Below are 13,856 nucleotides of genomic sequence, written 5' to 3' on the forward strand. Positions count from 1 at the left end.
GCTTGTTCTTTATCAACTCATCTCTCAGATCACCAAATCTGCATGTTTTTGACTTGTTTCTCAAGTCAGTTATATACGCTGCAAAAGTTTCGATCAGGCTTTTGATCTCTTGTGTAAAATAGTGCCTTTCTCACTATAATATTCATTTGAGGGTTGCACATTTCTCTAAATTTACATTTTAAGCACTCAGAGTCTTCCTGCGTTTCAGCCTAAATCACAATATGGCAGTCTTCCCCCTTCTCTGCATAAACAGTAGGTGCACACACAAATGAATGTTCTCTCAATGGCTTCTGAACCAGCTAAATTGAGCAGAATAAATGCTTTTGTATGTGCGTCTTTATCAGAAAAAGCAGCCTGTATGAAAATATCATATACCTGATCAAACACTCTCCAGTTTTCAGCAATATTATTATCAAACACAAGTGGATCAGGTCTGTGAAATCCCTCTGCCATGCCAAATAAGTGTCAAACACACACCAAGTACTTGTAATTATATTCAGCTGTACAACAGACTCTTGAAATAACTGTACTCTTTGAAAAGATTGTGCTGTAATACTGCACACAATGACAACACTTTGCACACTTTAAATATTTTGAATAGTTTTAGTTAATGTGAAAAAGTAGTACATTGTGAAAAAATACAGTTGTTTTCTCTTTAGAACATTTTATATGTTTCTGATATTGTTTCACATGTTTTCATAATTATTTCAAGTACTTTTTTCAGTATGATGCAATTTTGAACATTTTGTTTATTCAGTAGTTTGTTTGGAATGCTTTGCTTTATATTCATTGAGGAAAAATCATTTAAATGAGTTTAAGAACCTAGAAATATTTTCTGACATGTTTATGAATCGCTTGCAGTCATTTGAGCCACTCTTATATATTCCTTCAGTTCTGACTGTGCGCCTCATGATTTTAAGAAGTTTTGACTTTGGATCCCATTCTGAGAACATCACTCGTCTTGTGTATTCAAATAAGATGATGAGGCTTGAGTGTTCATTTAAGATATTTATTACACACAAACACATCAGGATGGACGACTGGAACATAAAACGTAAATGAACTAGCTAAGTGATGGACTAAATGCTACACACATACATGCTTTCACTCCAGCTGCTTACACAAAATGGCACTCTACTTGCACGTGCTCAGTGCAATAAAAACAGCTACATACCTAGTAACTGGATAAACAGTGGAAAAATGATCCAGTTAGCAACCTCAGAAAAACAGTTTAATAAACAAAGAATACATATCCTGGTTTAAGCTATTTGATGCTCCATTTTACTCTCATTGTTATGCAAGAAAAGTGTGCAGGAAAATAGCTTCTTCCACAGAAAGAAAAAGAAAAAGAAACGCCAAATTATCATAATCTTTTAAAATTGTTTTATAACCAGGAATGCAGACAGTAGTTTAGTCTGTGATGCTCTGCTTATTAAGAACATAAACAATTCTGCAAAAAACAGCTAATTCTCTACATACAGTAGTCAGGCATATTTTTATATAGTGGAACAGCAGATTGTAAAGCTTTTTTCTGTGCATGTGCCCATGAACTACAGTGGCTTTAAAAGTACAACACACATACTATGATGTACACTCCTTGTGTTCAATTGAGTTTCCTCAGGGTGTTCCGGTTTCCTCCCACATTCCCAAGACATGCTGCAGGTGGATTACACATTCTAAATTGGCTTTAGGAGTGACTGCGTGCATGCGTGTGCCTTCTGAAGAAGGTTGAATGCTGGGCTGGCAACTCAACAATGTAAAACTCCACTGCCACGTCTTCTGCAGACTGATGATCCACCGTGGTGATCCCTAACGGGCACAGCTGAAAGGAGAAAAGAAGCACAAGACCTATAAAAACCTATCACATTTTGTCTATTTTCAGTAACTAAAAAATCGAAACCTGAAAAGAATTTTAAATAGAACATAAAATATTGTCAGGACAAAAGTTGGTTGATCATAGATTCACTTGAAGCATCCCTGCTTGGTGCAGTGGGTTGGGTCATCGGATGCTCAACTGATGAGTGATTAGTTTGATTCAGACTGATGGTGGTATGAAGAACCAATGCCATTTATTATACTGCAAGGTAAGGATATGATCTCTGGCAGGCTAGAACTGTACCAGCGTTAGGGGATGTTTTGGTGAGTGAGAGTCCCACAGTACCAGAGCAGGGCTGGAGTCTGATCATCATTAGCTTTCACCTCCTTGCAGTGCTAAAAAAAAAAAATGAAGTAAATTTTGCTCCAGACTAATTCTAATGATCTATTATGAATGCTACATGCTATGATATTGTGCCAATATTATGCTGTAATTTTTTATCCAAATTGCCACTTCAAAGTGTCTGTTACCTCCTAACATCTGATTACTATTCATACTATATAGGGACCCCGGAAGTTTTACATCCCTCTTTAGGAGGCTATACCCCCCACATTGAGAACCACTGGTTTAAGCAAAAGTAACTCAAAAGTAACTCACATTTAAGTTACTAGTTACTAAAAAAAATAATATATTACTATTACTAGTTGCTATTTTAAAAAAAAGTAACTAGTTAAATTACTAGTTACTAGAAACTGTAATATAGTACAGTAATATATTACTTATTGTAATAGATTACTCCCATCACTGGTGCTGTCTATATTGTTTTGCACATGTCGCCAAAAGAAACTATTCTCTGTATACTGTTTCCATCTCTTTCAGGCTGATCTTTACAGTGATTTCTTTTTGACACAGGTTATCCTGCAAAGAAAGATTGTAGAACGAAACTCCCCAGACATAATTTGAAGAGTCTATTGTTGGTTGGGTTGGTTGGAAGAAAAATGGGCATCCCTTTGGATGGATGTTCTAAGTCACTCCTTCATAAAATTTCTGTCTTGACAGAGGGGGTGGGGGTGGGGGGGGTCATGCTATCTTTAGATAGCCCAGTGCGTGGTTAAGAGTTTTTGAGCACCCAGTGATATCCTGTCATGCCTGCTTTTGCTTGTGAAGGATTAGGAAGAGTCTGAAGGTCCTACATCCTGGGGTACATGCAAAGTTCCTTGCTGTTATAGTGTGGTGTTGAGAAAGAGCTATATACCTTCTGAAGTTCCAGCAGTTTGTCCAGAGAGAGAAAAACATAATCATTTATCCAGAGTCTTCATTGAAAAGGTCAATGAAAATTGATAGACTTAAGGAGATTTTTTTTGTGGCTTTTTTCCCTGGCAGACTATCCTAGTCAAAAAAACAATAATAATAATAAATTGTAATTTCACAGTATTTCCCAATGAATGCATCCGGGAGGCTGTAGTACTGGTATACTGCATAAAGGGTTTGAAGCTAGTAACCATCCACATAGCGAAGATGTGTTATATTTTGTTGCCTGAGATGAACAACAGGAGCTAACCACTGGGCAAATCTGGGGCTGTGGACAGACCAAATAGCGGAGCTGGAAAATGAAATATTATTGATATGTGAGAAGACCCTATTGGAATGTGCAGTACAAATATTTTTGTTTCATTTGTACAGCAAAAAGGAGTGCAGAATAGAAATAAAGACACTTAATGCCAACTATTTCTGGTTTTCGTGTCATTGTACATCACCCATAAATGCTGGGGTTGTGTGAGGCGTAAGGCCTTTGAAATACTGCCTTGCACTATCATTTTCTACCCATCGCTGAATATGTATTCTTTCTTAGTCTCTACTGATCTGCCATTAACCTTAGCTGTTGTGTTTATATAGTATTTTTTATAAATGTCCCTTTGGTACAATGTATAGTAAACAATGTATATAGATTAGGTGGTATGTGTATGCATGCTTTCAGCTTTCTGCATTATACCACTGTGGGACTGTAGGTAATGCCCTTCTGTCTCTCACCACTATTACACGGAAATAGTACTTTTTATGAGGCAGCTGGCAAAAACATAGAAGCCCAGTAACTTATTGTACAGACTATTTGACCATAGCAACAGCTCTGTACATAAAACAGTGTTGTAAGCCAGATGACCCACTGCTACACAGATATTGCAGCAGCCTTCTGAGCCCTTTCTTTGATGTTTTATCCTTAACAATAAAAATATACATGTAAATTCCACAAAGCCAAATTTAAAATAAATCTAGCATTTGACATTGTAGACCTAAGTATTCAACCTATCAATCAAGTTATGATTTTCTACTTGCCAGATTTAACAGTGTCATTCTTTTGGCATTTAACTATGTTTCTGAGCAAAATTTATTTTTAAATGAACATTTTATGACAGCCTATAATTAAATAAGAATAACAGATATTGTAATATTCACTCTGAAGGTGATCTTGTTTACTAAATATACACCTGTGTAACAGTTTTGCAAAAACACATTTTTCTGCTTCTTAGAAATGATGGCTGACATATTTATTAGATCAAAAACATGTCTCCTTGTCATACACTTACTTACATTGGTAACAGACTGCTGCAAAGTGATAGGAAAGGCAAACATATGAGGAAAAAGAGAGTAAGTATAAAGAGTAGGGAGGGAAGATGCCACACATCAATAATAGGAGAAAACATTCACCAGATCCTTGAAGCAAATGCCTGAATTTTTTATGAGCCATCCATTAATTTATAACCCTTTTCACATTGTTTTGTATATGGGGTTAAAGTGTCACTTCAACAGTGACAATCATCTACAAGCAAGGTTCACACCATTGGGTGGTTAGCCCTGCCACGGCATTTATTCGATACTACTCACTCACTCTCACACCTATGACCAATTTAGAGTGTCCGGTCCACCTACTGCATGTCTATGGAATGTGGGAAGAAACAGGAGCCCCTGGAGGAAACCCTTGCAAAAACAGGGAAGCCATGCAGACTTCACACAGAAGGCACCCTTATTATTACTTGATTAAAATTCCTTTGCAGTTAAGATACGACACTGAAGAAGGTAAAGTGAAACACCAGGTGAAAAATACATTTTAACGGGAAAGGCTCTACACTGTACAGCTGAATGCAACTTGAGAATGGCGCATCTGTAAAGTACTATCATACTCACTAGTACTGTCCAGGGAAAGTGACAAAAAGTACTTGGTTTCTTCTTAGTATTGTTCATGGGAGAGTTGCTGCAAGTACTGTTTTGCTCTCTAGTATTGTCCAAACTTCTTATGTTCTCACTGTTACTTTCTATCTGTAAATATTAAAAACTTTAGTTGGGCTGACATTTTATATAACTGTGAATCTTCCTGTTCTTTCCTATTTTATTAAGTACTTTAATTATACACTTTTTCTTTATATCTGGCATATTTTCATTTGCTATTTTATGCTGGCATATTCTGAATGTGTGAACACCTTATTCTAGTTATTACTAAACAATTTTCACATATAGCAGTATTTCATTTCTTATTGATTGATTAGTTTTTAGATATGGGGAAGCTGAAACAATTTTATTATATTAAAACAACTCATTTGGATATGTTAAAAGAATGTGTAAATAAGTAAGTGGATATGTGACATGTTTACTCATCCGCTCTCAGACATGCATGTACAAGTAACCATTCAACTGTCCCCACACACACACACACACACATACACGTGTACACACACACACACACACACACACACACACACACACACACACACACACACACACACACACACACACACACACACACACACACACACACACACACACACACACACACACATACACATACACGTGTACACACACACACACACACACACACACATGTACACACACACACACACACACACTGTATTAAACAAAGGTCTATCAAATCATATACCTTAACCAAGCAGGTTAACTGTATGTCTGAAAAAGAAATGTTACTTTCTTCCTTATTTTATACTATAGAATAAGAGCAAACAATTAAAAATAAAAATAAAAACTTTTTTTATTGTCCAGGCAAGAAAGATATACCAGTTACTGTTTAGTAAATAATATTTCTTACACATTTAGGCACTAGACATCTGTCAAAGTTCTATGTATGAAATACATATCAGTTAACATTTTGCATTTTGATATAGTCATGCAGTACAGGAAGCACCTTGCAGCTATGGTGACATTCTTGCCACTTTAAATGTTAAATATCGCAGTCGTATTCTCTGACACTATAGATGCACAGTATATTAATTTAACTTCCTTTTTCATTTTTTACTTTCTGTTCAAGGTGGACAAGGAAAAGTTTTGTGCTGTGCTGCTGGATGTGGTCTCTGAAATTCAACAGTTAAGAAATTATTCGGAAATGTACCTCTTTGTTTATCTTTTAATCTCAGTCATTCTACAGAGATTCTGAATCTATTCAAGAACAAAAGTTGGATCACATTATCTACAGTACTGAAGGGTTTCTGCATAGTTTATTTTTTTAAGGCGATAAGGAAATTGGCATCTTCTAATCATATGTAATTCATGGAACATTGTCTTTCTCCAGGCTGTGGAAACCTTTCATGTATTTTTAAGTTGTCAGGAATCCACACTCATTCTATTGCAGTTACGTCTAGATGAAATTATTAGATGCACGAAAACCGCATAACAATGAAAATTTAAAAGAACGAACATCACATAACTAAAACTGAGTTACTTGCATTTTGTAAGTAGCACCAGTATAAAAAGAATGGTGATGCTGTACTGGCAGTTCTCGTGCAGATGTAGGTGTGCCATGGGTGTTCACCCTTTTTTCAATGTAATGTGATCTCAGAATTGGTATATTTAATTTGCAGAGGGTGTTGGGGTGCGAGGACACAGTCCCCCTGCAAAAACTAGAGAAAATAAATAATGGTTCTGGAGTGTTGGGAGCTGGGTGTGGTGTAAGTTGACTGTTAAATTGGTTTTACAGCTACAGCGGCAGTCTTTGGTTATGTGATGTTCGTTCTTTTAAATTTTCATTATTATGCAGTTTCATTCAAGTCATCTCAGCAAATTTGGATTCAATTATATGGGTTTTCATGCATCTGAAGTAGACCCATATATGTATATATATATATATATATATATGTATATATATATATATATATATATATATATATATATATATATATATATCTGTGTGTGTGTGTATGTGTGTAATATATATTTAATGATTCTCCCACATTGAATAAATGTTTCAATGGGCCACAGATAATCTCCCCCAAGAAACCATCTTATAGGTGACCTGAACACTGATTGGCCAGCCTGTACCTCTAACAACCCCACAAACCATATTAATCTTTACAGTTTTACCCAACTTATCCAAGAACACACTAGAATTGACAAAAAACCCACAAACAGTCTGTTCTATATTGGACACTAGTTAACTGCCCCAAACAAAACTGTCAGACAGCATGCCTTCCTGATGGTCTTAGTGACCATCTCCCACCTTCTTCCTGTGGAAACATACCAACAAAGCCAAACCCATTATTTTTAGACAAGTCAGAGACGATCATAAACTAAATATACAAGAACTAAATAGTATTCTAAAACATAGTAACTGGAAACCACTACAAACCCTAAATCTAGACCAAACCGTTGACTACTTCAACAATATTTTCATCAATATCCTTGACAGATTTTCACCAATTAGGAAAATAAGAGCCAAGGCAAACTATACACCATGGCTAACTAGGGAGACTAGAGCCCTTCTAAAGCCAAGGGATAAGGCTTAGAAATTTTGAAAGAAAGACAATACTAGCCTAGGCAAACAAAGTTACCTACAACTTAGAAATCAGACCAAGAGACAAACTAAACTCGATAGACAAAATTAATTCCTCAATATCCAAAACAAACATTCAAAAGATCCCCAAATGTTTTGGCATGCCATTAACTCTCTCCTAAAACAAGGCAAAACTACCAGTCCCACTCCTAACTCCATGAATTACAACAAGGACATTGCCTCCCAATTTAATCACCACTTCACAGAATCCATCTTAACACTATCCTTCCAACTATCCAAAAGCAGCCCTACATATAACCCAACCAAATACCCTGACAACATCCCATCTTTTACGCTCTCACCCGTTCCCACCTCAACAATTAAAAACACCTCCTAAAACTGAAACCTACCACCCTTGCCACCAGCAATCTACCAGCCAACTTCCTAAAAATAGCTGCTGAATCCTTATCCTACCCTATTTCTATTCTTATCAATCGCTACATACAGGAAGCATATGTCCCACAGCTATGGAAGGTATACATTATTCCACTACATAAAGGTGGAAACTCTTACGAATACTCAAATTATCACCCCATTGCCATTCTATCCCTCTTATCTAAAATACTAGAGAAAGGTATACATTCTCAGGTAACACAGTTCCTAAACTCACACCATCTCCTCTCCCCTACACAGCATGGTTTCCAACAACACGTTAGCACAAACACCGCTCTAGTCTCTTTCACCAATCTGCTCAACCAACATGGAAATAATAATAACTTTGTATCTGCAATATTTCTACACCTCTCCAAAGGATTTGACATGGTTTCACATTCCTTACTACTAGACATCCTGACACCCCTATCCTTTGCCCCTTCCACTATAGCCTGGTTTAAAAGCTATCTGTCAAATAGGCAACAATCTGTCCAATGGCAAAGTGTACTATTTCCCCCTTATCCCAACTGCCATAGGTGTACCACAAGGCCCCGTATTAGGCCCACTTCTTTTCTCCATTACCAATAATCTCCATACCACCACACAGCATGTTTCACTTATACAATACGCTGACGATTCAACTCTTATCTGTTCAGCTCCATCACTTCTCACCCTACAAAAAACTCACCCAACTTATCCTAAACCCTAATAAAACCAAATTACTACTTTTCACCCCCAAAAAAACATTTCCATCCCTCTATCCTTCACTATCTCCTCCATAAATGGCACTATTATCTCTCCCTCTGACCATACCAAACTCCTAGGTGTTGAAATTGATAAAAATCTACACTTCAACGTCCACATTTCACAAACTATCAAAAAAGTCCATAAAAAAATGGGAACACTATATAGGCACAGGAAATTCCTCTCGAAACAAGCACGGATTACCCTAACCCAAACTTACCTCTTGTCTACCCTAATGTAAACTGCTCCAATTCTTACCCAGCTTAGAAAACTTGACCTTGCCAGACTCGAATCATGTTATAATAAAATCACCATGTTTACAAACAACTCCACCTTTGGTACCCACCATTGCCAGGCTCTAAGGGAACTGCAATGACTGGAACTTCCCCATCTACTAACCTATCACCAGTTAGTCATTGCCTACTATGTGGTAACACATCCAGAAAAAAACCCTGCACTAGGCCAACTTCTCACCCACTATAATAAAAATCATCCTCTCCGATCTTCCGACAAACCCCTCCTCTGTATCTCTAGGGCTAACAAAATTGCAGGAAGAGTACTGTTCTCCCACTCCATAGTTAGAACCTGGAATAATCTCCCTCCTGCTCTGATTTCTGCCCCTACCTCTTCTCACTTCAAAAACTCAATTAGAATACACTTGAAGAATAAGTGGCTATGCCCATGTATTACATAAGTCCTCAAATTATTCCACTTATATACCTAATTTTCTAATACACCTACTGTAATATATATTACGGTCTAGGTTTTCTCCTAATGCTGATTGAATTTGTATGCTTATTCTGTTATTACCCATGTGTAACTATTTTCTCCTGCATATATTGGTCTTGTTATGTCTTTTGCTGTATAATGTATTTTAACATATTGTTTGAAAATTCTCTGTATACTGTATTTTAACATATTGTGTAACAAAAAAAAAAAAAATATATATATATATATATATATATATATATATATATACATACATACACACACACACACACACACACATATATATATATATATATATATATATATATTTCTTTTTTACAGTTTGCTATTGTTTGTGTGAATGACAGTCTGTCAATCAGAATGTCGTGTACAAAATTTAAATGGATGGGATAGTCAAACACACTTATGCGAATGCAATAGTGCATTTGCATAAGTGTATTCGACTATCTGCACAGAGAGTGCAGTACAGTGGGGATTGGAAATTCATCCATATCCCCACTGTAGTGCGATCTCGGAGTTAGTATATATTAGTAGCGGGGGGGGACGTGATATGTCGTATAGGAGTCTGATTTACATCAGCGTTACATCAAAAGAATTAATACAACAATTTTAAATTTTAAACTTTAGGTAAGTATGAAAATGAAGGCTGAACGATTATGAATGATAACAAAATGAGTTCAGTTTCATGCTGTTATAAAATTTACATAATAAAAAGGTTGGGGTTTAAGATTTTGTACAGAATAGTAGTGAGCGATTTTGAGATAAATCTGAGTATTAGGATGGAGATGGTGTGGAAGTAGAAAAAGAATAATTAATGAAGAAATAGAGAGAAAATATAGCAGCAGAAGAAGAAAGGAATATAAGATGGACAGAAAAGATAAGAGTAGATTTAATTGTAATTAGGAAGGTATAGTACAGGTAAGGAAAAGGTGATGAGCAAATACAGCTGCAGAGAAAGAGGTAGTGAGATAAAAAAGAAAACGAAAATGAAAACATATAGGTAAAGAAGGATGTGTGAAGTAGTGGAAGTAATGGATGGTGAAAAGTGGTTACAAAAAGAAAAGGTAGTTTGAAGAAGCATGCAAGAAAAATATGTAATGGAAGTTTGGAGAAAAAGATGGATATGATTAACTAAAGGAGTAGAGAGAGTGACTAGTAACAGAAAGAGTAATTCAGCAGTTTTTGGTTGGATCTAATTGACACACAGGTAGAGCTGGTATTAGAAAATGGAGACAGCGGTGAGAGAAGTGGATGGCAATTATTGTGGGCTTATTCTGTGGCAGAGGAGCAGGAGCACAGCCATATGTGTTTCAGGTGAGACTTCAATTATGTTTTGAAGAATTGAGGTTTTCTATCTGTCTGATAATTACTGGAGTAGAGTTCCATAATTTGGATACATAGAATACAAGGCATTTCCAGCAGTATTCTGAGGATTTTATAATAGAGATAAGACATTTGCCTTTGGAGCAAAGATGCCTGTTAGGGCAGTACCACTGGAAAGATTATTTAGAGAATGACACTTTTCAGGTTGGTATAGGATTGTGTGTGCTACTATTAGTTGTGTGTAGATGACATAGTTGGGCAGTTCCATCCAAGTTTAGCTGTCAAAGGGATGTGTAGTGATAAAGTATGTTTGATTACAAGTTGAAATCTTTGATATTTTGCTGTAGCATTGCTTTAGCTGGTGTCTTGTCAATTTGTGAAAATGACGGGATGCATAGAGAAGAAATGGGAGCAATCAGGCAGAGTCTGTAGCTTTCCTAGCACTGTCTGTCAGGAATGTCTCAACTCTATACAGCAGTGCAAGTTTTTGGTGGGAAAAGATACACTCAATATAATGCATTTTAATTTTTTCCACAACACTAATATGTTGATATAGAATATGCTTTAGAGAACTGTATATAATTTCCTTGAAGGGCATTACAGAATTTCAAGCTTCAACTTGCTTACTTGTATTTTGATTTTGAGTTTGTGTGATGTGTGTGTGCTTATATATATATTAATAAAACATTTTAATATAAATAGGGCAATCAGTCACTTTCTTTTTTTTCAATAATAAGTCTTTATTGTTTTACCATTTTCCATACAAACTTAAACAAAACAAAAATATTAATAAGTTATAACTATTATGTCTAATACAATCACAAAAACATATATACAATATTTACATGAATGCTTCCAAATGTAACAACAGATTGTACAAGAACATATGAAAAGAATTATAAATAGATCAGATATCTCAATCTTTTACTTATTGACAACTTTTTCCTTAAAGGGTATATATGTCTCACACTACACTCGAGCTCTATATATTACGCCAATATGATATTAAAAATTTGCTCCCATATCTTTGGATTATTGATATTTTTATTATGATCCTTCAGAAGTAATTTGTGGGCTAATATGTGTCTTATTGCTAAAGTCCTAAAATTGTCCCATGACATTTGAGATGGATTTAACCAGTTTATAACTATATAAAGTTTCATTAATAAAAAAAATATTAATAAATATAGTGATTTGGGATCTAGGAAACTGTTTTGGAGGAATATGTAAAATCATGAATTCCCATGAAAGTGTTGAACTTTGATATCCCATCTTTTGAAGTTGTAATTTTAAGGAATTCCAAAGTTTATAAATACATTTACAACTCCAGGTCATATGAAGAAGGTCTGCTGCTTGATCTTTACAATATGGGCAATTTGGAGATTTTTTAGGATTAAACTTGTGCAATCTAAGGCGTGTATAATAGGCGTTATTAAAAATCATAAGTTGAGTATACATTAATTTTTGAAAAGATATTGATTTCGTTGTTAGATTAATTGACTTCAGTAATTGCTTTTCTTCTGTAAGTGGCAGTTTATCCCTCCAATATTTTGACAGAAGAACTGTATTCTGAAATTTAAGATCCTTTATTAGTTTGTTAGTGGCTGCTATAAATTTGACATCTTGTTGAAGAGTTTGCCATAAATTTAAACATTTTGTTATTTCCTCATCTTTAATTTTAAAGTCATTAAAGTAACTTATAGAGAGTTCTTTGATCTGCCTCAAAATAGTTAAATATGATTTGGGCAGATTCATTTCTTGTCTTATTGTATTAATTGACTCCTTTAAGTAGGGATATATATCAAGTAAGGTTAAATTCATCATAAGAGGAAAGTTTTTAAGATTTATTAATTTATTATTAATTTTCAAGTTAGGATTTCTATGAAAAGGTTGTAAGACCATCATATGCTGCATAAGATTTAAGGATTCAAATAAATTTTGTAATGACGTTATATATAATTTAATGTGATCCATTATATCATATAATTTAAGCTTTTCCTTTCCTAAGAAAGGTACTGATTTGGGGTTAATATTCAAATTCAAAATGTGTTTATAGTTCAAAGTTACCCACATTGGTGACCATTTATTACTAAATATGTCATAATTGGCAATTCTTAAGATTCTGTTCGAGTTTATTATTAAATAGTAAGTTTCAGAATTTGGTAAATCCAATCCCCCTTTATTTTTTGGAGTCATCAATTTATCATATGATATCCTGGTCTTTTTTGGGTCCCAAATAAATTTAGCCAATTCCTTATGAATTTGTTAAAAAAAACCCTTGGAAATTAACATTTGAGCAGATCTAAATATATATAATAATCTGGGTAAAACATTCATTTTAATAATTGCAACTTTTGCTAATACAGGTAGCTTTAAATTATTCCATCTCTTAAAATCAAATAGTATGTGATCCCAGACTAATTTAATGTTGGTATTATAAAAATCCTTATCATCTGTAGAAATAATTTTATCTTCAGATTTTACCTGCCCCACCAATGGTATGCTTGTTTTTAAGATTAATTTTGTAATTAGATATTACTGCAAACAGTGTCTGAAATTGGTGTTGTGCAGTATATATTAAGATCATCTGTTCCATATAATATAGGGGCATAATGATATACATTCTGTTTAATGTATAAAAATAAAGGCTCTAGGTATATATTAAACAATTTAGAAAAACTTTTGTTGATATATAAAGTGGTGTAAGGATTAGTATATAAGATTTGTAACCATAAGATAATATATTAAAATATGGCAAAGTGTCAAACAAAAACTCTATAGTAACCCTATCAAAATCCTTTTGTGCATCAATTATGAGTGCATAAATATTTAAATTCTTTTGTTTAGCATAAGAGGTTAATGAATGTAGTGTTAATGTATTGTTGCTTGTTTGTCTAAATTATTTGATTCATTATTCTTTTCAATCTAGTAGCTAAAATAGAAGTCAAAATTTTCATATCAACATTTAGAATCTATAATTATATCAGCATTTATTTTAGGTATAAGAATAGTTTTAAAATGGAGATCATTAATTTTATT

General features: G+C 34.6%; 1 protein-coding gene across 2 annotated transcripts in view; it reads right to left on the minus strand.

The window, feature by feature from the left end:
• The window catches only part of LOC122791672 (ras association domain-containing protein 8-like), a 753,416-nt gene that overhangs the window by 518,262 nt on the left and 221,298 nt on the right, over positions 1-13,856 (minus strand). The gene's annotated exons all lie outside the window — the stretch shown is intronic.

Source organism: Protopterus annectens, chromosome 17.part0 (assembly GCF_019279795.1).
Source record: "Protopterus annectens isolate FY-2018-M chromosome 17.part0, PAN1.0, whole genome shotgun sequence".
NCBI lineage: Eukaryota > Metazoa > Chordata > Ceratodontiformes > Protopteridae > Protopterus > Protopterus annectens.